We start from the raw sequence: 24,439 nt of genomic DNA, 5'->3' as shown, positions 1-24,439 counted from the left end.
TGTCCTTTATTTTTAAAAATGCAGCTACTATAATATTTATAACTACATATATGGTTCACTTTGTATCACTGCTCTAGACAGAGGGGAAGGAAAGACATGAGTCCTAATGGCCTTATTTACACGCTTCTTGCATTCTAGTCTCCACCCAACCTAGCGCAGGGCTGTGCTTCCTTTTCAGTCCAATTCTTAGGCAGCCAGTTCATTTGGGAAGTACATGAAGAAACCAAAGAAAGATCAACAGGAAGGCCACTCCATCATCCTTATAGCACATGGCACAAAGTAGGCCCTCAGGATTCCTTTCCTCCCTCCCTCCCTCCCTCCCTCCCTCCCTCCCTCCCTCCCTCCCTCCCTCCTTCCTTCCTCTCTTCCTTCCTTCCTTCCTTCCTTCCTTCCTTCCTTCCTTCCTTCCTTCCTTCCTTCCTTCCTTCCTTCCACCATACATTCAATAAAATGGTGAATGGAGAAATTTGCAACTTCATATCTCAAAAAGACAGAACAGGAATGGATGATTTCTCTCTTTTCACACTTATGAGTTCTGAAAAGGGATTTGATTTGGTTTTCTAATGTCCTGTGTCCAAATCACTTACTAAAATCTGTTTTACAAGGTTTATATGCATTTCTTACCTCCCTTCTGAAGGTTTAGGTGCCTTGAGGTCAGGAAATGTGTTTTACATATCTGGCTTTGTATCTTAAGAGGTGCTCAGTAAATGTTGTTGACTATTCTTTTTCTTACTTTTTTTGTTGTTGTTGACTATTCTGACCATAATTAAAATTTGAACCTAAAATGCTCTATCCTTGATTTGATGTTGATGACATATGCCTTTTTTAAAAAAATAAATATATATAGCTTGTGGTTTAAGATGCATTGCATTGTCTTTTTATCTGTTTTAAAAAGTCTTATTTATAAAGTACCTCTAGTAGTACTTAATTTAAGGTGAATACTATCTTCCCAGATTAGATCCCAGGCTGATGAATGAACACTTATTCCTAAAATACAGTCCTCACTCACTTTTGTCATTTAGCAGCAAACTGAAAATTGTCCCAGGAACAAACTGATAAAGCCTGTGTGAGATAAGAGAACAATAAGAGAAGAACAATAAGGGAAGAACAACAGCCGCATTAACCTGGTGGCTGGGGAAGGAGAACTCAGTGGGGGTGGGGAGTGGGGGGTGGGAGTGGGGTGGTGGTGGAGCAGGTCTGAGTCAGGGAACAGCCCAGGGCACAGTGAAAGCTTAGGGGCTCCCTGCCCAGCAAACCCCCGGAGTCTGAACAGCCTCAGCCAGGGTCGCAGGGAGGGCTTGGGGGAAGGGCTGAGCGGGCTGCAGGGATCAAAGAGAAGCAGGAAACCGCCAGCCCAGTGTTGCTCTTTGAGCAAAGATAATGGAGTCCTCTGGGGTGCAGAGAATGAACACACAGAGAGATTTCAAAACACAACAGACCAGAGCTGATCGAATTCCTTTATTCTGTACCTCGAACTCACCAGGCTTCGCCTCAATTCAAAACCGCTCTATATTGAATTACAGGGCTGGGAAAAAATAAAAGGGCGTCTTAGCGAGTGTTTTTCAAACCCTGGGTCCATCTCTCCTCAGTGTGTGGAATCCATTCAGTGGGTGGAGATTTGTATTCAAAAAACGAAATAAAATACAATGGACAGTAGAAGGGATTAGTAAGTACTAGGGATAAATATTGTCTTGTGAAAATTTTGTTGTATGTGTGCCTGTGTGCATTTTTTTTTACTATGGATCTCAGTCAAACTGTGAAACTCAGGAAAAACAGGTCTAGTCTATCCCCCTGCCTTATCACTGTGGCACATAAAATCAGTCCTAGGAAATGAGGCCTTGGGGAATGGAGATTTCACCACCCCCCCTCCCCGCCCTGCCCCCCCCCCCCCACTTCTCATGGAGGCATCCCCCCTGCATCCTACAGATACAGACTAATGTAGAAGCCACAGATCCAATGCAGCCCCCATGGAACCAGTCAGTTCTCTGGGAAAGAGGCCCAGGATCAGGCATTTCATTCTGATGACGCTAATGCTGTTTGTCAGAAACCGTGGGCAACCTCCCTTGAAAGCTCCTAATTAAGGAGAGGGAATGAAGGGGGCAAAGGTACTAGCAGGCCTCCAAGGCGAGGCAGCCACTTGGCCACCACTCATTAGAGAGCCTGCGAACCGGGCTCTATTTAAGGCAAGTCTGGGCGGCGGGAGGGAGAAATGAGCCCGTGTGGTTCAGCTGCTCCTCTCCTTATTCCCAGCTCTGCTCTCAGCTTACGTGTCTCGCCTTGATTTATTTCTGGACGTTTTAGTCAAATTCAGTGTGCAATCTGCTTTGTGATTTAAAAAGCAGACAAGAGTGTATATAGGAAGGCCCAGACAGAGAAGAGGGCAGAAACTGTATAAAAGATGCCGACCAAGTGTAAGGACGTTCCGGACCCGCTCTAGACGACCACCAGTGACCCAGCAAACGCATTGCTTTCCATTTCTGAGTCTCATGAAATTAAACATCAATTCAGAGTCGACCAGGGAAAGGAAGGACCCTTAACGACAGACTTCATTATTTTTCCCAAAGCATGAAAGACAGGGAGAGAAGTGTGTGTGTGTGTGTGTGTGTGTGTGTGTGTGTGTGTACTCCTTAAAAGAAGACGGAATTGAGTTGTGTAACTATAAAAAGGCAGCTCTTGTCCCACCCCGACACAAAAGAAAGTGCTGATGGTTTTACAATGGCGTGGCCACTAAAAATACCATTTGAAGATGAGGGAACTTCTTTATCGGCCCAAGAAATCAAAGTAAACCATCGGAAACCCAAGCCCCAGGAAATCCCACTGCTCGGACACAGTATCCAGTGTTGACACTGAGACCGCGGATCGCTTTCCGAGAGCCAGGCTGCCTGGCTTAACCTCCGGCGCAGCCTTCCCTGGGCGTTCCGTTCAGGGAGACAGACATTCTCTCAGCTGTATCAGAGACATGGATTTTAGCTGTAATTATGGTCTGCTGATCTGGGGTAGCCGGAGTCAAACAGACACAATCAGCACCTTATCATTAGGGGAGCAGCCCCGTCTCTCCCTGGAACAGGGCATTGGTCTGGGAGAGAGACTGTTTTGAAGAGGTTGCCTGCGGCTGCCAGCTCTGCCTCTATCTAATCTTTTAGGAGCTTGGTTTCTCCAAATGAAGAAATGTGTGCCACCCTTGAGTTGCTGGAAAACCCCCACACAAAGGCCGTGTTTAAACATGTCGTACCTGGGCCCTGAAATGCTGTGGACGAGTTTGTGCCATTCCATTGTCTCCCTCCCAGCCACCCACTCTGGGAAACTGGCACAGAACAGGTCTTCGTCTGTGTTTTTCTGTCCTTTCTTCCCAGCCCTTCCCCTCCCCTCAGTTAACCTAGTCTGAAGCCTTGGGGACACGCTGTCATCTGTTAGCGCAGAGGAAGATTGCAAGTTCAGTGGTTGCTTTCTCCCCATTTGTATTTGTATTTATTTATTTTTTCTTATTTCCCCCTCCTAATTTTTAAACAAAAAAATGAATCTCTAATAGTGGGAATTTAAAGTTAGTTGAAAGCCAGTATTAAAGATAATTTTGAGCGAAGAGATATTTCCTTCAAATCATACCATAATAGCAACACTTGCCTCATTTATGAGCCCCTTAATATGCACCTTCCTTCCTTCCTTCCTTCCTTCTTCCTTCCTTCCTTCCTTCCTTCCTTCCTTCCTTCCTTCCTCCTTTTTATTTAAAGACATTTTTTTGGCGGGGGGGGGAGGGGAGGGGGGACAGTTTTAGGTTTATAACAAAATTTAAGAGGAAGGTACAGAAATTTCCCATATACCCACCACCCCCACATCAGCATAGCTTGCCCCATTATCAAAATTACTCACCAGAATGCTACATTTAAAGTTTATTTATTTATTTTTTAAAATTTTCTTTATTGTTGAAAGTATTACAGATGCCCCCTTTATACCTATTGACCCCTTCTAGCCCGCACCAAAATTTTATTATTGATGTGTTTACTCACTACCAAGGATGAACCTGCATCTACATATCATATTGACACATTATAATTACTCACAATCAACATTTTTTAACCTATGATTCAGGTTTTTGTTTTTTAATGTTTGTATTGATTTTTAGAGAAAGGGAAAGGGAGAGGGGGAGAGAGAAAGAGAAACATCGATGTGAGAGAGAAATATCAATTGGTTGCCTCCTATATACACCCTGACCCGGGATTGAACCTGCAACTGGGCATGTGTCCTGGATGGGAATCGAACCTGTGACCTTTTAGTGCATGGAATAACGCTCAACCAACTGAGCACACCAACCAGGACACAATTCGCTCCTGGTGTTGTATATGATATATGTTTCAACAAAGTTATACTTGCATATATCCATCATTATAATAATACTAGATGCCTGGTGCATGAAAGTCATGCACTTGGGGAGGGGGTTCCCTCAGCCTGGCCTGCACCCTCTCACAGTCCGGGAGCCTCTGGGGGATGTCCGACTGATGGCTTAGACATCTTTAGACAGCTGGCAGTTAGACATCCTTAGTGTTAGGTCGGAGAGAGCCCAGGATCGGATACATGCAGACATGTGACGAGATAATGGACTCCCCCTGGCATTTCTAACAGATCAGCGTGCCAGACACAGATACAGGCTTCTCCCTGAATCCACAACGACCCCCACACAGATACTGACTCATTCCTGAATACCTGGCTGACCCCTGCAGCTGAAACTTCCTTAACGGAATACCTCAGCTCATGTCCCCACCCCTCACCCAACCGCAGTATAAAAAAAGCGCCCCCCCCCTCCCTGTTGGCGTGAATCCACGTGCCTTGTCCTTGGGGTATGTGGGTCTCCCGGGGACACAGAAATAAACCTTTTCCTTTCCTTTCTTTTCTGATTCACTGGACTCTCTATTTCTTGCGCCGCCTCCTGAGCCACCTAACCTAACACTTAGCACTGCCGCAGGGGCAGGAGTGGCTCCCGCCACTGCTGCTGTGCTCCCCAGCTGTGAGTCTGGCTTCTGGCTGAGCGGTGCCCTCCCTGTGGGAGCGCACTGACCATCGGGGGCAGCTCCGGCATTGAGTGTCTGCCCCCTGGTGGTCAGTGTGCGTCGTAGTGACTGGTTGTTCTGCCATTTGGCTGATTTGCATATTAGCCTTTTATTATATAAGATATAGAGTATTTTCACTGCCCTAACAATCCTCGGTGCTCTGCCTATTCACCTCCCTTGGCAGCCAATGATCTTTTTAATGTCTCCATTTTTGCCTTTTCAAGAAATTTATATAGTTGGAATAATATGTTAGCCTTTTCAGATTGGCTTCTTTCACTTAGTAATATACACTGAGTGGCCAGATTATTATGAACAGCTGACGTTTGTAGGCAAATTAGCTATAATTTCGCGCTGAAGTTGCTAGAGGGCCAGACCATTATAAACATCTGAATAGCACAACATACCTAACTATCATTGCTGATCAAGTTCATCCTATCATGTTGATGGCGTATCCCAATGGAGATGTTTCTTCCAACAAGACAATGCGCCATGCCACAGTGCTCGTATTGTGCAGGAGTGGTTCCAAGAACATGAGGGAGACTTTACCTTGCTTAGGTGGCCCCCACAATCGCCAGATCTCAATCCAACTGATCATTTGTGGGACGAAGTTAAAAGAGCCTTCAGGCAGCTGGTTCACAACCATCAAATCTCACAGAACTGGACAGTGCTATTCATCAAGCATGGTGTCAGATTCCTTGCATCACCTTTCAACATCTCGTGGAGTCAATGCCAAGAAGAATCGCCACAGTATTGAAGGCAAAAGGTGGCCCAACAAAGTACTGATGGGGTGGTCATAATAATCTGGCCACTCAGTGTATATTGAAGTTTCCTCTATGTCTTTTCATGGATTGATTGCTCATTTCTTTTTAGCACTGAATAATATCCCATTGACTGGATGTACCATACCTTATTTATTCATTCACCTACTGACGGACATCTTGGTTGATAATAAATTTTGGCAATTATGAATCAAGATGCTATAAACATTAGTATGCAGGTTGTCTGTGGAGATAGGTTTCCAAATTCTTTGGGTCAATACCAAACATTGTGATTGCTGGGACATAAGGGTGGGTATGTTTAGTTTTTGTAAAAAACCACCAAACTATCTTCCAAAGTGGCTGTACCATTTTGCATTCCTACCAGCAATGAATAAGAGTTCCTGTTGTTCCACATCCTCATCAGCTTTTGGTGTTGTCAGTGTTCTGGATTGAAGCCATTCTAATAGGTATGTGGTGGTATATCCTTGTTTTAATTTGCATTTTCCTGACATACAATGTGGAGCATCTTTGCATACCTTATTTGCCATCTGTATATATATATATTTTTGGTGAAGTGTTTGTTAAGGACTTTGGCTCATTTTTTAATCCGGTTGTTTGTTTTCTTATGGTTGAGTTTAAAAAATTCTTCGTATATTTTGCATAACAGTCCTTTATCCGATATGTCTTTGCAAATATTTCCTCTCAGACTGTAACTTGTCATTTTAATTCTCTTGATATTATCTTTCTCAGAGCAGCGGAAGTTTTTAATTTTAATAAAGTCCAGCTAATCAATTATTTCTTTCATAGATTGTGTCTTGAGTGTTATGTCTAAAAAGTCATCCCCATCCATTAGGTCATTTAGATTTTCTTCTGTTATATTGTGGGAGCATAAAACTTTTGGGAGTGTACTCTGTTATGTTATACCCTGGGAGTATAAAGTTGTGCGTTTTATGTTTATTATCCATTTTTAATTTTTGCGAAGAGTGTAAGGTTTGTGTTTAGATTCATTATTTTGCATGTGGATGTCCAGTTATTCTATCATCATTGTTGAAGATACTGTCTATTGTATTTCCTTTGCTTATTTGTCAAAGATCAGTTGACTCTATTTATGGTGTTATTTCCGGGTGTTCCACTAACCTATTTGTGAGCCCTTTCACCGAGAGCACACTGTCTTGATTACTGTGGCTTTATAGTAAACCTTGAAGTTGGGTAGTGCCAGTCTTCAAACTGGATTCCCCTTTAATATTGTGTTGACTATTCTGGGTCTTTTGCCTTTTTGTGTAAACTTTAGAATCAGTTTGTCAATACCCATACAATAATTGCTGGGATTTTGATTGGCACACGTATTGAATTGAATCTAAAGATCTAGTTTGGAAGAACTGATATCTTGAAAATATAAAGTCTTTCTATTTATGGAACATGAAATATCTCTTCATTTAGTTCTTTGACTTCGTTCATCAGTTTTGTAGTTTTCCTCATATAGATCATATACCTATTTTGTTAGATTTATACCTAAGTGTTTCATTTTGGGGAGGTGCTAATATAAATGGTATTATGTTTTAAATTTCAAATATACTTGTTTATTGTTGGCTTATAGGAAGGAGATTGACTTTTGTATATTAACTGTGTAATTATTAAAAATCAAATATGAAATGTGTGTATATATTTTAGAGTTGTGTAACCTCATTTTTTTCTGACCTCCTGTGTCCTGCTTTTGATAAAATTTTAATAGTTCATTTAAGAAACTCTTCACTTTTGGAAATTCATGCAGTTGCTCAGCCTGTGGTTCAGAATTTTGCTGCTTCATCGTTTCAGATTTCTTGACTTCTCTATAGATGCATCCAGACCAATGTCATTTTATATTTAGCAAAAGTTGGAATAGTTCATGGGGACTTTTCTGTCCTTTCCGATTCCTGCACATATTTAAGCGAGGTCATGCCACCATTCTTCTCCCTCAGTCAAGCTGAATGAAAATGTACTTTTGCTTGTTGTCGAGCAAAATGTTGTTGATGTTTCCCGGCATTGTTGCACCATCACTGTCCACTTATTCATTTACGGAGCTCATCATCCTGTGGAAATAGATGCTGGGTTCTTCCTTGATTTGGAAAGTGAATGACTGTACTAAATCGCTAAGGCTGCCATGACAACGTACCACAGACTGCGTGGCTTAAATCGCAGAAATCATTTCTCACAGTTCTGGAGGTTGGAAGTCCAAGACCCAGGCGAAAGTTTGGTTTCCTCTGAGACCTCTCTCCTTGGCTTGCAGATAGCTGTCGGCTTCCTGCCTGTTCATATGGAATTTTCTCTGTGAGTGCACCTCCATGGTGTCTCATTATGTGTCCAAGTTTCTTCTTCTTATAAGGACACCAGTCAGATGGGATTAGGGCCCTCCCTAATGCTGAATTTTAAAGCAGTCACCTCTTTAAAGACGTTATCTTCAAATATAGTCACATTCTGAGGCACTGGGGGTTAGGGATTCAACATATGAATTTTGAGGGACACAATTCAACCCATAACCACGATTAAATATTTTGCCTTGGGTCTTATAAAAAAGACAAAGCTGGCCTCAGTAGATTCAAGCTTTCTCCATAACATTGTGACTTCTTACATCTTCATTGTATTTTGATGGGACTCAGAACCGATCTTTGCTTCTGTTATGGGAAAAAGGGAGGTAAATCTTTTCTTCTGCAAGGTGTGGTAGATAATGCAATATTTCTCAGCCTGTTTACTCTCCCCAAACACAGAAGGGATGGTAAATATCCATAACAAATGAATGTTTTGCTAAGCTTGAGCTGTAGAATCTTTTAGTCAAAGCCTGTGTCTATAGTAAAGCCTTATCCTAAGGATACGGTCTAAGCCACTTTAACAGAGATGGTGATATTACCATGGCTTAAGAAGAGAGAACTTTGTCTTTCACTCCTGTAACAGCCCACAGTGAAGTAGGACAGTTGAGATGGAAGGTCAGTCCATCCTCAAAACCCAACCTCTTTCTCTCTACCATGTACTTGGGCATCCTTATGTTTCCAGCAGCGATACTGTGCAATCCTGCTAGGTAATGGGTGCATGAGTCTTTTTTCTAGAAGCCTGGGAGGTTCCTTGGCTCTGTCCTTGTTCCTTGGGGCTCTCGCTGATGTCATCACTTACCATATGAGTGAGAGGCTGTGGCCTTCCTATTAACCCTTAGCTTTCCTCATAAGTTATCCATCTTTGAGAGATGACAGTGCTAGTTTCTCATGAACACTGTATAACTATGAAAAATGGAAGATTTATTAATTTTTTAAATCAATAGATATTGTGCTATTTCAGAATTTCCTAAATTCTCTTTTGTTCATGGTACCATTAATGTTCATGGTGTCTTCATAATTTTTTTGCCCTACAACACCCCCCAGAGTCTAAAGAAATAACTAACAATTCCATTTATTAAGTTATTAGGTTCAAACACCCTAATAGAAGTATTTATATTTTCATAACCAAGTAGCTATTTGAGAAAAAAATGTATATAAAGAGAAAGCAATATGTCATTTTATTCTTTTTTTAAAAAAAGATGTTGTATTGATTTCAGAGAGAAAGGGAAAGGGAGAGAGAGATAGAAACATCAATGAGAGAAAATAATTGATCGGCTGCCTCCTGCACTCCCCACACTGGGGATGGAGTCTACAACCAGGGCATGTACCTGCCCTGGAATTGAACCATCACCTCCTGGTTCATAGGTCAACACTGAACCATGCCAGCCAGGCTATAGTTTTATCCCATATAATAAAACCCTAATATGCAAATCGACCGAATAGCGGAAGGACTGGTTGCTATGATGTGCACTGACCACCAGGGGGCAGATGCTCAATGCCGGAGCTGCTCCCTGGTGGTCAGGGTACTCCCACAGGGGGAGCACCACTCAGCCAGAAGCAGGGCTCACAGCTGGCGAGTGCAGTGGCAGTGTCGGGAGCCTCTCCCACCTCCATGGCAGTGCTAAGGACCCTTTGGGGGATGTCCGACTGCTGGCTTAGGCCCACTTCCTGCCTAATGTCTGACTGCCAGCTTAGGCCCACTCCCTGCCTAATGTCTGACTGTCCTACAGGGAGTGGGCCTAAGCCGGCAGTCAGACATCCTCCAAGGGGTCCTGGACTGTGAGAGGGTGCAGGCTGGGCTGAGGGGACCTCCCTTCCCCCAGTGGACAAATTTTGTGCACCGAGCCTCTAGTTTTTGAATAAATACACTTACTAACAGAATGTGTGTGCCTCTTGGGCACTGTCCACCTTCACCCACTTTGGAAAGTCTGGACACTACCGCTCTCATTTCCTGTTCCACATTGTTTCATGAAGTACTTGCTTCTTATTGCAGCAACTGTTGAAAGCCCAGCTTTGCAAAGAAATGAGTGTCATTGAAAGGAATGTAGCGTGATCTAATGAAACTGCGAACCATCTCGAGGTGGTCGTGCTATCAGACATGCTGCTGTGCTGTTCTTAAAAATTTTTAATATCCGAGGCACCTGCAGCCCCTCAGGCCACAACTTGGGAACTGCAGTGCTCGGCGAAGGAAGATGAAGAAGACATACTCCACACCTGGAGCCCACGTATAGGACGGCACATAGATCTGTGGTCATTTAAGTATCCCGTACAGAGGGGGACTGCAATGCAGGGGCCTTTTTTTGTTTGCTTAGTATCTAAATCCCCTTCCTGCATTTAGAAAATCTGTAGTATGTAATTCTTGGGTGGTAGAGTTTTTCTTCCATTGTAGAATCTGAATAGACATGAAGCCTAGTTTCTAATCTCCCTGAGTGAAGGCTTTGGTTTCTAGGCTCAGCCATCAGAACCCCGTGTTTCAGCTTTTGAGTCTATTTTATTTTTCTATCACCATTTATCCCCTCTGTGCCTTGTTCCACCTCCACCTCCATTTCCCCCATCCCCCACCCTGGATTTTGAGTTTATTGATTGATACAAAGGGTCAGGAACATTGGGGACACCTTTCTGGCTGTGTAGTGTCAGTGTGTACACTGGCAACAAGGGCACTGGCTGGGCCAGTGTCAGTGCTGGCAATGTGGACGGACTTGGCAGTGACCCTAACATGTGGTGTGTCCTCACGGGACTGGTTTTGTGGCATGATTTTGGCTGTGGTTTGGGTGGTGTAGCTTCTCTTTTCTCTGTCCATGCTGAACACAGTTCTCTAGTCTTCCTGAGGAGGTGGGCAGCTAGATATCCTGCCAATAAATGTCTTTCTCTGTTTAAATCAGCCTCGCTTACTCTGAAAGGTGAGACAATTGAGCAGGAATTTGGCCAAAGATTTCTAAAAACAGAAGAGAGGCAAGATTATAGAGGGTAGATTGCCCTGACTTTCCCAGAAGGAGCAAGGGTCTGAGAAAGTGTTGAGATGTGCTTCCTGAAAGCTCTGGATAGTTTGGATAGTTAAAACCACTGGAGAGCCAGTCCTCAAAGACGGAAGGAGCTATAGAAGAGGGAGGGTTAGAGTGTGGACAGATTTGAGAGAGGGAAGACTGGGGAATTTAGCACAGAATAGATCAGGCCCTAGAAGGTGAGTTTCAAAATGACACAGTTGTAGTAAGTAGGGAAGTTTGTAAAGTACATGTCACGAGGGGTTATGTTCAGAAGATCTGCAGACCCCAGGAAAGGTAGGGTGAGGCACACTAAGAGGGGGCCGTCCAGGACAACAATGAATAGAAATCAGGTCTGTGATGCATTAGGCTGATGAGAGGACAAATTTGAGGTAGATTTATCCAAGTAGGAGAAATAAGGATGGACAAGATATATTTGGATGATGGGTGTTTTTGGCAAACCCAGAAGTCATTACATTTACAGGGTGGGGCAAACATAGGTTTACACTTGTTTGTATGGAAAATAATACAATAATTAATAATAATACAAGAATAAACGCTGTTTTTTAAAAAAATATATGTTTATTGATTTCAGAGAGGAAAGGAAAGGGAGAGAGAGATAGAAACATCAATGATGAGAGAGAATCATTGATCGGCTGCCTCCTGCACATTCTCTCCTGCAATCTGGACATGTGACCTGAATGGGAATCGAACCGTGACCTCCTGGTTCATAGGTGGATGGTCAGCCACTGAGCCACCGGGGCCGGGCTAAACTCTGGTTTTGGTATCTCACACCTGTAAACTTCCTTTTGCTCCACCCTGTATGTTTGTCACTAGTGACACTCCACAGGCCCAAACTAGAGAATGTGTTAGAAAACCAGATACTCATTCAGCTCAGAAAGCAAAGGGAAAGGGAAGGAAGCAGAATCTCCCGGCATCTACTGAAGAAGCAGGTGAAATGTTTGAAACTCAGGTGGGCCTGCGTGCAGGAGGAAAGAAACACTATCAGGAAATGGAATCCTAGAAGCATAATTATGACTGAAGAGAACGTTGTACCAGCAAGAAATGTCCTGCTGTTACAAGTAACACAAGCTCCTCAATGAAGAAGCAGGCTCGGAGGTACCCCCAGCAGAAGATGTGACCTTTTCTTGCTTCAGGAGAATGGAATAGCACTTGCATTTGTGAGCTCTGTAGGCTAAACTGAGTCCATCTTTTTGAAGTTCACATGTTGTTTGGCTTCCAGGAGATGAAGCAATTTCAGAGGTGACTCATGTTATCCCTTGATAAGTGAAATCATGATGTCATGCGCTCATGCCCTCCTTAGGTACACAGGCTCATGGGACTTCCGGGCTCTTAGGAAAGTGATGTGGTGGGTGTATTTGGGACGGGATCCTCTCAACTATTAGGCAACACTGTAATTTATATTACTTATTCAAAAATAATTGCTGATCATAGCAGTGCTGTTAAAGGCATATGACTATCTTTAATGTGAACTCATTTCCCAAAACTCAGTTTAAAAACAATTGCCCAAGTTGTTTTAATTATGTTTTAGTGTTCTAAACTACCCGCCCATCTTGTTGACCTATATGCTGTATGTAAACTGTCCTGTCTGTGTTGTTTTAAAACAAGTCCTTGTGCACCGACTCTCTCTCTATCATGGGAAGAAGGTAGTTTCATCCTTATCACACTATTAGGGGAATATAGTGCTTTATTTTTTTTTTTTAATCTTCACTGAAGGATATATTTTTATTGATTTTTTAAAAAATTCTCACTCGACGAGTGAGGATATTTTTTCCATTGATAGAGTGGAAGGGAGGGTGAGAGACAGAGAGAGAAACATTGATGTGAGACACATCCATTGGTTGCCTCCTGCACGCACCCCTACTGGCCAGGGATCGAGCTGGCAATGCAGGTATGTGCCTTTGATTGGAATCGAATCTGTGACCCTCAGTCTGAGGAATGGCACTCTAACCACTGAGCAAAACTGGCCAGGGCTTTATTAATTTTTAGAGAGAGAGGAAGAGAGAAAGAAAGAGAAACATTGATGTGAGAAACATCGACCAGTTGCCTTCTGTACCAGGGATGGGACCCACAACCTGGGTATATGCCCTGATCGGGAATTGAACCCGCACCCTTTTTTGGTGTAGGGGATGATGCTCCAACCAACCAAGCCACTTGGCCAGGGCAATGCAATGCTTTTATACTGTTGAGATTATGAGATGTGAGATAATAGGTTGTGAGTTTGGATCAAGATTCAATTTGGGGATTTACTTTCCCTTCCAGAATAGTCGAAGACAGAGAAGGAAAAAAGCAGGTTGGGCAGGAACCCCAAAAAGTTAAAGGAAGCTATCTGATAGAAGATGTACTCTGATGCCATGGCTCACCCAGTGCATGAGTCTTCCTCTGGGTAGTTGGCACAAAAAGTTTCAGAGAATCATCTTCATCCCTTTAGCAAAGGATGTGGGCAGAACCCTTCATATCTGATGACAACCTGCACTTTAAAAATTAGTTTTTATTAATTTCAGAGATGAAAGGAGAGAGAGAGAGAGAGAGAGAGAGAGAGAGAGAGAGAGAGAGAGAGAGAGAGAGAGAAACATTAATGATGAGAGAGAATCATTGATTGTTGCCTCCTGCACCCACTGGAGATCCAGCCCGTAATCCAGGCATGTTTCCTGACCAGAAATCAAACCATGACCTCCTGGTTCATAGGTAGATGCTCAACCATTGAGCCAACCCGTATGTTTGATATTACATCCTACAATATCCTCCCAGTACTCTAAACAACCACCCTCCAGAGTTCCTTGTGATTCTCTTTCCACATCAGGACCTTTTATGACTCTGTCCTTTGTGCCTACTCTTGTTTCTTTAATAAAATCCTGCCTCTCTCTTTTTAAAAATATGTTTTTATTGATTTCAGAGAGGAAGGGAGAGAGAGCGATAGAAACATCAATGATGAGAGAGAATCATTGACCAGCTGCCTCCTCCATGCCCCCTACTGGGGATTGAGCCCACAATTCGGGTATTGTGCCTGACCTGGAACTGAACCATGACCTCCAGGTTCATGGGGCAACACCCAACTACAGAGCAACACTGCCGGGCAGAATCCTCAGTAGTCTTGCTCTTTAGTATGGAGTTATTTGTTCTGTCATTTGTGTCCCCCACAGCGCTTGGTTCGCAAGTCTGTAAAAGCAGAGAGTCCGCCTTACTGTATGATTTTTGTCTTTTACTTCCACCACGTGACAGAGTCTATTGCTTAGTTATTTTTCTTCCTAACACATTGCAGGGATACTCAAAAGGCTGTCAAATGTAAAATGGCAAGGGGGCAGGGGGATGGGAAGAGATTAATCAAATAACTTATATGCATATATGCATAACCCATGGACACAGACAATAGTGTAGTAGGCCTGGGGTGGGGGGAGTTTAGGGTGGTGGGGGTCTGTGGAGGGGGGGGGAAGAGGACACTGTAATACTTTCAACAAGAAAGATAAATTTTTAAAAAGTCAAATGGCTTTCCATACATTAGAGTGCGCATGGTCCAGAATGTTTTAAGCTTGAATGCATGTGTTTGTCTTGATTTTTCACTTCTATAGTGACGTGTCGTGTGGGACAGTCACTTAGATTCACTGGACATTTTGCTTCCTCTATTAAAAGTTACATTTTTCTAGATGACATCAGAGATGGCTTTTAGTCTTACATCCATTGTCTGTAATCCAGGTCCTTTCATGTGACCTCGGACAAGTTATGTAATCCCTTTGCTAAATGAAGAAAATACTTCTAAATTCCAGGGATGGTTGTGAGGATTAAATAAGATCTAGAATGCATTTAGATTGGTTCAGTAAATAAATGGTTGTTGATCATCTGTCTAGGTGGTAGGTATTACGGCTCTAGAGATGACTAAGACACTATCTCTATTCTGGGGAAGTTACAATCTAGAAGCCTTGCCTGGGACATAATATGGGCTCAGGAACTGCGGGGTCCTCTTCGCCTTTCCCTCCCTGGCCTATCAGATATTTAACACGGGGATTTGGAATAGAACGAGGAGACAGCTTTACACTTTACATTGTTTTTCACCTGGTATTTAATACAGCGATGAATCTTACTTCAAGCCCTGAAGCTAAAGCTCATGTCAATCCTTAGTAGTGAAAGGGATGACATAATTAGGAAATAACGAGGCCAGACAAGAACAGGCCCAGATGAGATGGGAGTTGAGTGCTTCAGAAGAAGAATGTGGTGGGAGTAACTGGCCCAGCCTGGGAACAGCATTTATGATGCCCTTATCTTATAAAGAAAAAAAAAATCATTTCTGGTTTATTAGCAGAGGAACAAAGTAAACACAGTGACTAATTTTCCTAATGCAGTAATTTCATGTGTGTGTTACATGCAATAATAGAATTGCCCAAGAAGGTTATGCTGGTTTTTTCAAAACAAGCCACCCAGTGGGTTTGGCCGCCAGGAAAACTGCCTACACATTTTAAAGATGCTCACTAGCCATTCGGTTGTTGTTGTTGTTTTTGCAGATATCAAGAGTTCATTCCTTTTTATTTCTGAGTAGTAGTCCCAGTTATGAATGTATCACAATTTGTTAATCCATTCACCTGTTGATGAGCACCTGGGTTGCTTCCATTTGACTATTTCAAACAAAGCTGCTATGAACATTTATGACAAAGTTTTATATGGTGATATGTTCCTTTACTTAAGAGTGTAGTAGTTCTTTAAATTTTTTAGGAAAAAAATTAAGGAAAAATAAAATTAAGCATCAATTTAGTGGCATTTAGTACATTCCCAGTGTTGTACAACTATCACTTCTAATCAGTTCCAAACATACCATCACTCTAAATTAACAGCTCTTCCCCTTTAAGCAGCTTCTTCCCATTCTACTCTCCCTGCCGCCTAGCCTCCATTAATCAACAGTCTGTATTGTATCTATATGGATTGATCTATTTAGATATTTCATATAAATGAAATTATACAATATGTGATCCGGCTATTCAGTTTTTAAAAATATATATTTTTATTGATTTCAGAGAGGAAGGGAGAGGGAGAGAGATATGAACATCAATGATGGGAGAGAATCATTGATTGTCTGCCTCCTGCACGCCCCCTACTGGGGATTGAGCCTGCAACCTGGGCTTGTGTCCTGATGAGAATGAGCCATGATCTCCTGGTTCATAGGTGAATGCTCAACCACTGAGTAATCCGACAATTTCTTCACAAAGCTGTACTTGACTACTTACAATTAAAAACACACCAAGGTGAGAAAGTCAGAAAACGCTGGCCTGTTTTTTTTTTCTCTTAAAGCATCAACTACTTGGCAAGTTTGGCTGAGTGTGTTAATATAGTGAGTTATATCAATAACAAATAATGAGATAAGTATCAAAGTAGGGGAAGGAATTCTCAATAGAGGAGAAAAATCTTTAAAAGCATTGAGATAAAAAAGGAGTGTTCAGGAATGTCAAGGCTGTGTTTCAATTGCAAGGCGGGCTATGAAGCTGGTATGATTGGAGGTGCCTCCATGCAAATAGTCCTTTACATGGTTCACAAGGGGTTGGGACACTGTTTTGTGTGTGGTGCCACCAAACGTTTTTAAGCAGGACAGTGAAAGCCTTATTTTCCATTGGCATTTGGTGAGTCTGCCCACCTGTCCCTGTGTCTTCTACAGAAGTCAGTAAGAACTTCCAGATTTCCAGATGCAGGTACCATTCATGGTCTCCAGCTTCGGCAGATAGGATGTAGAGGCCTAACTCTGGAGCAATGGGGCATTAGGATGTGTAGCTGGAGGAAAATCTTTGTAGACTCAGTGGAAAAAGCATAAGGACTGTCCCGGAGCCTCAGCAAGGGACCACGAGGTTGCTGTGGTTGTACAGACAGAATGGAATATGCTTGCAGCACTATCTCCATTTGTGACTGGGAGGATTCTGTCTCCAGGCAAATGATGTGAAATGAGTAGTATGTCAAGTGACACCAATGCAAACTTGATTCTTTTTTTGCTGCTGTTTGTTAATCCTCACCCGAGGATATTTTTTCCATTGATTTTTGTTGTTGTTGTTGTTGTGTTATGCCACCCCTCCTTTTCAAACCATGAACCCAGCTCTTTTGCTTTCCTCCACAATCATCTCCTTGGTTCTCAGATCATTGTTCTGTACTCGTTTAGGAAATTGACACCTTAGTAATATGTGTCCTTTCTTCTCAGATTTTGCCATCATCTTTGGTAATTTTGATATCCTTGGAATGTCATGTCTAGCACCCTTACAACAGGGACACTGAACCCCTATTCTGATGACCTTTACCTCTATTTCTCCCCAGCACTTATTTCAAAAACTGCATCTTAAAATTTTCTAACCACAAAGTTCTTCCATTTCTAACCTCAAAGCTCTATCCCGTCATTGCTCCCACCAGTCCCTCTTCCTTCCTCCCTACTGAACCTGGTTTTCTGCCTGTCACACCTCCCAGCTCTGGCTGCCTTCTTGGCTTCCCATTTGCTAAGTTCTTACTAGTTTCACTTCCCTCCCTGAACTCTCCCAGAACCAATGTTTCCACATCCTACTACCCTATGAGCAGCACCCTCCTTCTCTCTGCCCTTGGGCCATCTACTAATTTTGGGTAATCCTTAGCCTTTGAGAGATCTGACCATTATTTTTATAGCAAGTATTTCTGGGTAAAGTGTTGCTGGAGTGAAAGCACATAATTAGACAGAATCCATTTAAGTTAGTTATTTTTTTTTTTTTATTTTTATCTTTCTTTCTTTCTTTCTTTCTTTCTTTCTTTCTTTCTTTCTTTCTTTCTTTCTTTCTTTCTTTCTTTCTTTTTTACTGGTTATGCTTATATGCATGCATACAAGTCCTTTAGTTGATCTCTTACCCCCCTACCTCCTGCCCCGCAACCCCCCCCGGCCTTCCTGCTGCAGTTTGACAATCTGTTTGAGGCAGCTCTGCCTCTGTATCTATTATTGTTCAAAAGTTTATAATGGTCTCTATTATCCATGAATGAGTGAGATCATGTGGTATTTTTCCTTCATTGACTGGCTTATTTCACTTCGCATAATGCTCTCCAGTTCCATCCATGACGTTGCAAATGGTAAGAGTTCCTTCCTTTTTAGAGCAGCATAGTATTCCATCGTGTAGATGTACCACAGTTTTCTAATCCATTCATCTACTGATTGGCACTTAGGCTGTTTCCAGATCTTAGCTATGGTGAATTGTGCTGCTATGAACATAGGGGTGCATATATCCTTTCTGATTGGTGTTTCTGGTTTCTTGGGATATATTCCTAGAAGTGGGATCACAGGGTCAAATGGGAGTTCCATTTTCCGTTTTTTAAGGAAACTCCATACTGTCTTCCATAGTGGCTGCACCAGTCTGCATTCCCACCAGCAGTGCACAAGTGTTCCTTTTTCTCCACATCCTCTCCAGCACTTGTTGTTTGTTGATTTGTTGATGATAGCTATTCTGACAGGTGTGAGGTGGTACCTCATTGTTGTTTTGATTTGCATCTCTTGGATGATTAGTGACTTTGAGCATGTTTTCATATGTCTCTTGGCTTTCTGAATGTCCTCTTTTGAAAGGTGTCTATTTAGGTCCTTTGCCCATTTTTTGATTGGATTGTTTATCTTCCTTTTGTTAAGTTGTATGAGTTCCCTATAAATTTTGGAGATTAGGCCCTTATCAGATATGACATTGGCAAATATGTTTTCCCACACAGTGGGTTTTCTTGTTGTTTTGTTGATGGTTTCTTTTGCTGTGCAGAAGCTTTTTATTTTGAAGTAGTCCCATTTGTTCATTTTCTCTTTCGTTTCAAGTGCCCTAGGAGCTGTATCAGTGAAGAAATTGCTTCGGCATATGTCTGAGATTTTGTTGCCTTTGGATTCTTCTAGAATTTTTATGGTTTCCTGTCGTACATTTAAGTCCTTTATCCATTTTGAGTTTATTTTTGTGTATGGTGTAAGTTGGTGGTCTAGTTTCATTTTCTTGCATATATCTGTCCAATTTTCCCAACACCATTTATTGAAGAGACTATCTTGGCTCCATTGTATGTTCTTGCCTCCTTTGTCAAATATTAATTGAGCATATTGGTTCGGGCCGATTTCTGGGCTCTCTATTCTATTCCATTGATCTATATGCCTATTCTTGTGCCAGTACCAGGCAGTTTTGAGAACAGTGGCTTTGTAATACAACTTGATATCTGGTATTGAGATCCCACCTACTTTGGTCTTTTTCAGGATTGCTGCAGCTATTCGGGGTCTTTTTTTATTCCAGATGAATTTTTGGAGAGTTCGTTCTAGATCTCTGAAGTATGCCGTTGGTATTTTAATGGGAAGTGCGTTGAATTTATAGATTGCTTTGGGTAGTATGGATATTTTAATGATGTTGATTCTACCAATCCATGAACACGGTATGTTCTTCCATCTGTTTATGTCTTCCTCTATATCTTTTTTCAACGTCCTGTAGTTTTCTGAGTAGAGTTCTTTTACCTCTTTAGTTAAGTTTATTCCTAGGTAGCTTAATTTTTTTTGTGCAATGGTAAACGGGATTGTTTTTATAATCTCTCTTTCTGAAAGTTCACTATTGGTGTATAGAAATGCCTCAGATTTTTGGGGGTTAATTTTGTATCCTGCTACATTGCCAAATTCATGTATTAAGTCTAGTAGCTTTTTGATGGAGTCTCTAGGGTTTTGTATGTATAATATCATGTCGTCTGCAAATAAGGACAGTTTTACTTCCTCTTTTCCAATTTGGATGCCTTTATTTCTTCTTCTTGCCGAATTGCAATAGCTAACATTTCCAGTACTATGTTGAACAGGAGTGGTGAGAGGGGGCATCCCTGTCTTGTTCCTGTTCTTAGGGGAAATGGTGTTAGTTTTTGTCCATTGAGTATGATGTTGGCTGTGGGCCTGTCATATATGGCTTTTATTATGTTGAGGTATGATCCTTCTACTCCCACCTTGCTGAGAGCTTTATCAAAAATGGGTGTTGAATTTTGTCAAATGCTTTTTCTGCATCAATTGATATGACCATGTGGTTTTTTTCTTTCAATTTGTTTATGTGATGTATCACGTTTATTGATTTGCGGATAGTGTACCATCCTTGCATCCCTGGGATAAATCCTACTTGGTCATGGTGTATGATCTTTCTGATGTACTGCTGGATCCGATTTGCTAAGATTTTGTTGAGGATTTTGGCATCTATATTCATGAGGGATATTGGCCTGTAATTCTCTTTCATTGTGTTTTCTTTACCTGGTTTTGGTATTAGGGTGATGCTGGCTTCATAGAATGAGCTTGGAAGTGTTCCTTCCTCTTGAATTTTTTGTAGTACTCTGAGGAGGATAGGTTTTAGTTCTTCCTTGAATGTTTGGTAAAACTCCCCTGTGAAGCCGTCTGGTCCTGGGCTTTTGTTTGCTGGAAGCTTTTTGATGACTGCTTCAATTTCTTCCATAGTTATTGGCCTGTTGAGATTTTTAGATTCTTCCTGATTGAGTTTTGGAATGTTGTATTTTTCTAGGAATTTGTCCATTTCCTCCAGGTTGTCTAGTTTGTTGGAGTAGAGCTGTCCATAGTATTTTTTAACAATCATTTGTATTTCTGTGGGGTCTGTTGTTATTTCGCCTCTATCGTTTCTGATTTTGTTTATTTGGGTCCTCTCTCTTTGCTTCTTGGTGAGTCTGGCTAGGGGTTTGTCAATCTTGTTTATCCTTTCAAAGAACCAGCTCTTGGTTTCATTGATTTTCTGTATTGTTTTTTTGGTCTCTATGTCATTTATTTCTGCTCTAATCTTTATTATCTCCTTCCTTCTGCTCACTCTCGGGTTTTCTTGTTGCTCTCTTTCTAATTCTTTGAGTTGTAGAGTTAGATGATTTACTACCATTTTTTCTTGTTTGTTGAGATAGGCCTGTAGAGCTATAAACTTCCCTCTCAGGACTGCTTTCATTATGTCACATAGGTTTTGGATGGTTGTGTTTTCATTGTCATTAGTTTCCAGGATGTTTCAAATTTCTTCTTTGATTTCATTGGTAACCCAATCAATATTTAATAGCATGCTATTCAGCTTCCAGGTGTTTGAGTATTTTGGGTTGTTTTTATTGTAGTTTATTTCTAATATTATGCCATCGTGGTCTGCGAAGACGCTTTTTATGATTTCAATCTTCTTGAATTTGGGGATACTTTGCTTGTGACCCAATATATGGTTTATTTTTGAATATGTCTTATGAGCATTTGAATAGAATGTATATTCCCTGGCTTTGGGGTGAAGTGTTCTGAAGATGTCTATTAAGTCCATCTGATCTAGTGAGTCATTTAGGATTGCTGTATCTTTGCTGATTGTTTGTCTAGAGGGCTTATCCAGTGTTGTCAGTGGTGTATTAAAGTCCCCTACTATGATTGTATTGTTGTCGATCTCTCCTTTGATATCTTCCAGGAGTTTTTTTTATGAATTTGGGTGCTCCTGCATTGGGTGCATATATGTTTACCAGGGTTATATCTTCTTGTTGTATTGATCCCTTTAGTATTATGAAGTGGCCTTCCTTATCTCTTGTTATGGCCTTCACTTTGAGGTCTATTTTGTCCGATATAAGTATTGCTACCCCAGCTTTCTTTTCCTTTCCATTTGCCTGAAAGATATTTTTCCATCCTTTCACTTTCAGTCTATGTGAGTCCCTTTTAATGAGGTGGGTTTCTTGTAGACAGCAGATGTATGGGTCATGTTTTTTTATCCATTCAGCCACTCGATGTCTTTTGTTTGGAGCATTTAGTCCATTTACGTTTAAAGTTATTATTGAAAGGTACTTGTTTGTAGGCATTTCTGTTTTTGTGTGGCTGTTTTCTTTCTGAGCTTTTTATTTCTTATTTTTATACCAGTCCCTTTAGCATTCCTTGCATTGCTGGCTTGGTGGTGATAAACTCCCTTAGCCCTTTTTTGTCTGTGAAGCTTCTTATTTCCCCTTCAAGTTTGAATGATAGCCTTGCTGGATAGAGTATTCTTGGATTCAGTCCTTTGCTTTGCATCACTTTGTAAATTTCTGTCCATTCTTTTCTGGCCTGATGTGTTTCTGTTGAGAAATCATTTGACAATCTAATGGGAGATCCCTTGTATGTAACTTTCCGTCTCTCTCTTGCAGCCTGTAAGATTCTCTCTTTGTCCTGAACATTTGCCATGGTAATTATGATGTGTCTTGGTGTGGGTCTTTTCGGGTTCACCTTGTTTGGGACTCTCTGGGCTTGTGTGACTTTTTTCTTCCCCACCTCAGGGAAGTTTTCTGATATTATTTCTTCTAATAGGTTTTCTAATCCTTGTTCATCCTTCTGTTGTTCTGGTACCCCTATTATTCGTATGTTGTTTCATTTCATGTTGTCCCAAAGCTCCCTTAGGCTCTCCTCCTGTCTTTTCATTTTTTTCTCCAATTGCAGTACGTTTTGGGTGTGTTTTGCTTCCTTGTCTTCTAATTCACTAATTCGGTCCTCCGCTTTTCCTAGTCTACTGTTGATACTTTCAATAAAGTTTTTCATTGCAGCTATATCACTCTTCATTTCTTCTTGGGTCTTACTTAAGTTGTTGATTTTTTCATCTGTTTCTTCTAGCTTCTTCCATATGTTATCGATTTTTTCATCTGTTTCTTCTTGCTTCTTGCAGAGGTTGTCGATTTTTTCCTCCATCCGGTTTATGCACTCTGGGACCCTTATTCTGAATTCTTTTTCTGTCATGTTGCATGCCTCTGTATTACTTAGCTGCTTTTCTGGAGAGTCCTACTTCTCTTTCCTTTGGGGGTTTCTTTGTCTACCCATGTTTGATCTCACTGACATATCTAGACGTTGAGTCGTTCAGTGGTTGCTCCCTTGGTGGCAGTGACTTTTTGGTCTGTGGTTGCTCTTCGGGTGGTTGCGGTAGCAGCTGCTCTTCAGTTGGCAGCAGCTCCTCTGGTGGGTGCTATTCACAGCTGTGGTGGCTCTTCTGGCTGGTGGGGCGAGGTTTCACGTACAGCTGCTGTTCCTCAGCAGAGGGTGTGGTGCTCAGGAGGTTGCTGTTGCTTGGATCTGCTGCGTTGATTTAAAGGCACAAAATACAACACAACAAGGCACCACGTACCAGGCACTATACACAAATATATTCACGATATTAATAACCCCAAATAAAGGTGACCACCTTAATTAAGAGAATTAGGGGATAAGGAAGAAGGAAGAGAAAAAGATAAAAGAGAAAAAAGAAAAGAAATGTAGGGACCAAAAAAAGGAGTGCAAAAATGAAATTGGGAAAAAGGATGGGGGAAAATAAAAGCGAGAAAAGAAAAGAAAAGAAAAGAAAAGAAAAAGAGCAAAAAGAGAGAATGAAGTGGAAGAGGGGAAGAGACTTTTTTATATGAGGAGAATACTCCTATAGAACAGCCATTAATCCCAACAAATTCCAGCAACAGCTCCCTGGAGATGAATGCAAACTAGAAACAACCAATAATATAACGATGAAAATAGAATGTAGAACACTAATCCCAAAATAAAATAAAGAGAAAATAAAATGGCACTTTAAAAAAAATGGTAAAATGGTAGCAGTAATAATACTGGTTAAAAATAAGAAGGTAGTAATTAAAAGGGTAAAATCAGGTGATGGAAAAAAGAAGAAAAAGAAGAAAAAAAAAGAAGAAAAGAAAAAAAAAGAAAAAAAAAGAAAAAAAAATTGGTTTCTTAGTTAAAAGGTGAAAAAAGAAAAAAAAAATTGCAGTAGTGAAGGTCCTTTGGTTCTTCTATTCTTCAGTGTGGCTCGCCTTAGACCTGCCAGGTATTCAGGAGAGTGTTGAGTTTCCCTGCGATACACTGTTCCTCTGTGTTGTAAACCACAGTCCTTATTTTAAAGCAAGCCGCATTTGTTTCCCAGACTGCCTTATTTTGTGTTTAGCAAAGAGTCAGTTTGTGGGTCAGCCTCTGGGTGGCAGTGTTCTGGGGTTGGCCTCTGAGGCTATAGGGCCTCTCTGACCAGTGGAAGTTCACTGCCCAGAGCTGGCTGCGTAAGAGTTATCAGTGCTGTGTTGTTGCTGGGATTGAAAATCCCTCTATAGGCCAGACCCTGTTAACTCCCAGGGACTGATCAGGTTATTTTAATCCTTGATCTCCTACAGGGTGGAATCTGGGTGTGGCTGTGCTCCTTGCCTGGGGGCTGGGGGGAGGAGTCTCACTCTCCGGAGAGAATGGCTGCCCCAGTCCTGGGCTCAGGGGTGTCTCAGCACTCAGTTCGCTGCCACCTCTCCTGGCCCCCCTTCCCTCCTCAGTCTCTCCCCAGATTCCACTCCTCCACACCCTCTCCCTCTCTTCAGCACAGGTGAGTGTCTGTATCTGA

Source organism: Myotis myotis, unplaced genomic scaffold, assembly GCF_014108235.1.
Source record: "Myotis myotis isolate mMyoMyo1 unplaced genomic scaffold, mMyoMyo1.p scaffold_m19_p_2, whole genome shotgun sequence".
In the NCBI taxonomy this organism is placed as follows: Eukaryota; Metazoa; Chordata; class Mammalia; order Chiroptera; family Vespertilionidae; genus Myotis; species Myotis myotis.
This window is presented reverse-complemented; position numbering follows the sequence as displayed.